Source organism: Orycteropus afer, unplaced genomic scaffold (genome assembly GCF_000298275.1).
Source record: "Orycteropus afer afer isolate SDZICR_OR568_19922 unplaced genomic scaffold, OryAfe1.0 scaffold00180, whole genome shotgun sequence".
Lineage (NCBI taxonomy): Eukaryota > Metazoa > Chordata > Mammalia > Tubulidentata > Orycteropodidae > Orycteropus > Orycteropus afer.
The window spans coordinates 3,197,401-3,201,273 of NW_006921767.1; positions in this window are offsets into that span (position 1 = coordinate 3,197,401).

The following is a 3,873-nucleotide window of genomic DNA, read 5'->3' on the forward strand; positions in this document are numbered from 1 at the left end:
GCACTCCCTTCTTGATTTTAAACCATTATGTATAATATTTTCTTCTTTTCTGAACTGAATATGTTTAACTTTAGAAACAAGAAATTAAGCTACTTTTGAAAAGAGACTGTGTGATGTGGAAATGTTTCTAACAAGGTAGAACAAACTCATTATTTAACTAAAAAATATCTAAAATAGGAATAATTTTAAAAATCATGAAAACCACTGTAACAATATTATAAATTTATAAGAGAGAAAGATGAGAAACAGATCATATTTTATGCATGAAATTTGTAATAGTCCTAGCAATTAGAGATAGAGAAACCAATGTCTCCAGATGGAAGGGGAGGACTTTGTTTACACTTGTTAGAGGGACCATCAATTGAGGATTGAGATTAGGTTTGTAAGGCAGCTGGTGGCTGGAAGACAGGAAGTGTTCTTTAACTTCCTACCAAAAATGTAGTTGAGATTGACCGTGGTATACCCATGAATTTGGTGGATCCATTAAAAACAATAAGAGACTCAGAATTTCTTTATAAAATAATTTTAGTACATTTATATGTTATTTAACAAAAAGATAAAGTCACTTAAAAATTCAGCATCCAGCCTTATCTTGCACAAGAGAGCTTGAAAATGCTACAGTAGAGATATACAAACTGATAAAAGAGGGTTTTTTTTTAGGGAGTCAGGAAAGCAGTGACAGAGATGAGTAAGAATGTTCCCACTTGGGAAGAGGGGAAAGGCATTCTAGGCAAAGGAATAGTGTATGCAAAGTGTACTCTATACATAGAAGCAAGAAAGAACATAGTGTTTTCAGAGAATGGCAATTATTGCAGAGTATCTAGGACTTTTAATTCTTTGAGTTTTTCACGTAAGCCTGGCTTTTATCCTTTCGATGCTATAGTTTGTGTTAGATGTTTCTAACCTGTCCTTCATGATCTAGCTGAGGTCAGTCCAATCTCATTCGTAAGGCCTTCCTTTTCTCTTCCCTGGACTGTTAGAGATTAAAATTTTCTTTTGAATGGATCGTTTCCAGCTCTACGATATCTGCAAATGATGGCATGATGCATGTAGCTATAGTAGCTATACACAGTCCACTTCTAGGGAGTATGAGTCACGTAAACTGATTTGAACAGTGCACCAGGCAACTTTGCAATAAAACCCAAAACCCACTGCTGTTGAGTCAATGTGGACTCATAGCAGCCCTATAGGACTGAGTAGAACTGCCTCAGGGTTTCCAAGGCTGTAATTCTTTATGGAAGCAGACTGCCACATCTTTCTCCCACAGAGCAACTGGTCTGTTGGGAATGGAAAGTCAGCCACCAGGGCTCCCTTTGCAATACAATAGCCCTGTCCAAACAATAAAGATATCTTTGATGATTATTTTCATTCCACATGTATTCTCTCATTTATTCCTTTGTTCAGATTACAGACATCTTGGTTTTATACTTCTGTTTATCACCAAGGAAAGCAGAATTGTAGGAACAATTATGTTGTTGCTAGTTATCATCAAGTTGATTCCCACGCATGGCAATCATATGTGTTGCAAAGTAGAAGTACTACATGGATTTTCAAGGATGTAATCTTTAGGAAGCAAATCACTAGGCCCGTTTTATGAGGCACTTGGGTTGGGTTCCGGATAGTACTTGAGCACTTAACTGTTTGTATCACACAGGGATCTTTTCCAATTACAAGAACTTGAAACTGCTTGTTTGTTCATTTTATTTTAGTAAAAATTGGAGTAATAACAAGTTTTATTCTCTTTCCCCAGGTTTTGCGTTCATTGTATTGGAAATACAGTTAGATACTGTGTTATATTCTCCAGATATAGTCAATCTTATTCCTGTGTATTCCATCTGGGGAGGTCCACATGTATAGCTACTGTCTATGTTATTAAAAAAAAGGTATTTTCAATGAGTAAGTCATTGGTCTTGCAAATTCTATCATGCAATCACCTGTATCAATTCTATAACCAAGGCCATATTTTCCAACTACAGTGATAATCCTTGGTTTCCAACTTTTGCATTCCAATCGCCCATAATAATTAATATATCTTGATTTTATGTTTGGTCAATTTCAGACCGCAGAAATTGGTGAACATTTTCAAGTTATTTGTCTTTGGCTTTAGCAGTTCACGCATAAATTTGAAAAAATAATAGTATTAGCTGGTCTTTCTTGTAGGCATATGGATATTATCCTATCACTGACAGCATTGTACTTCAGGATAGATCTTGAAACTTTTTTTTTTTTTTTTGAGGATGAATGTCACTCCATTCTTCTTCAATTTGTCATTCCTGGCAGAGTAGATCATATGATTGTCTGATTCAGAATGTGCAAAACCAGTCCAGTTCTGCTCACTAATGCCTAGGATATTGATTTTTATGCATTCTATTTCATTTTGGACAACTTCCAATATTCATACTTTGTACATTCCACATTCTGATTATCGCAGCTGTTTCTTCTCATTTGGAGTCACATCCCATCAGCAAATGAAGATCCTGAAAGCTTTATATCATCCACATCATTAAGATAAACTCTACTTTGAGGAGGCAGCTCTCCCTGTGTCATATTTTGAGTACCTTCCAACCTGAGGGGCTCATCTTCTAGCACCATATCAGACAGTGTTTCACTGCTATTCATAAGGTTTTCACTGGGCAATTTTTTGGTAAGTCGATGGCCCCTTCTTTCTTCCAGTTTGTTTCAGTCTGGAAGCTCAGCTGAAACCTGTCTACCATGGGTGACCCTACTGGTATTTGAAATACTGGTGGTATAGCCTCTAACCTCACAGCAACACACAAGCCACCACCGTATGACAAAATGACATATTTCTTAGACCTTTCTTTTCTCCACTGTTCTCACCATTACCCTAGATCTCATAATTTCTCTCAGCAAGAAGCCCTAAGTAGGTGACTTAGGGCTGACACCATTGTTTCAACCACTCTCCGATAGCTTGACTGGGCCCCAGACTTTCCAATGGATACAAACACACCAAAGACCAGTTGCTATGGAGTCAACCCCAACTCATATTGGTCTCCTGTGTGTCAGAGTAGCATTGTGCTCCGTAGGGTTTTCAGTGGCTGGTTTTTCAGAAGTAGATTAGCAGGCCTTTCTTCTAAGGAGCATTTAAACAGACTTGAACCACCAACCTTTCAGTTAGCAGCCAAATACTTTAACCATTTGTACTATATCTTCTTGAATGCCTGGGATTATTAAACTGATTATATCATTCTCTAGCTCAGTTTTATATATTATACAGGGAGCATGCATGTCACAAATGATTTGTCCTCATCTACTCACCCAAATATTGGTGGTTCAAACCTACCATGTGGTGTCAAGGAAGAAAGCCCTGTCTATCTGCTTTCATAAAGATTACAGCAAAGAAAACTCTATGTAGAAGTTCTACTCTGTAACTCATGGGGTTGCCATGATTTGGAATTGAATCAATGGTAATTTATAAGGCATTACTTGAATCCTCATCAAAATACACTACACTTCACTTCTGCCATTTTAATCCAAGCCATAATCTTCTCTCACCCAGACTATAACTCAGAAAATTCTCCATGATTTGGCTGTCTTTCTAACTTCATATCCTCTCACTTTGCTTTGCTCATGTTCCCTGTCCGAGGCATCCTTCATGCTTTCTTTCTCACATGCATTCCTAGCTCAGGACCATTGTTGTTGATATTCTCTCTACCTGAAAGTCTTTTTCCCCACATTTTTGTGTGATTTACTCTTCACTTTATTCAGGTCTTTCCTATCACCCTATATAACACAATGGCCTCTCTTTTCTTCACACCATTAATCACGTATTGAAACTACACACACACACACACACACACACACACACACACACACACATATATATTGAAAAAAAAAAAAAAGCTCACTGCCCTC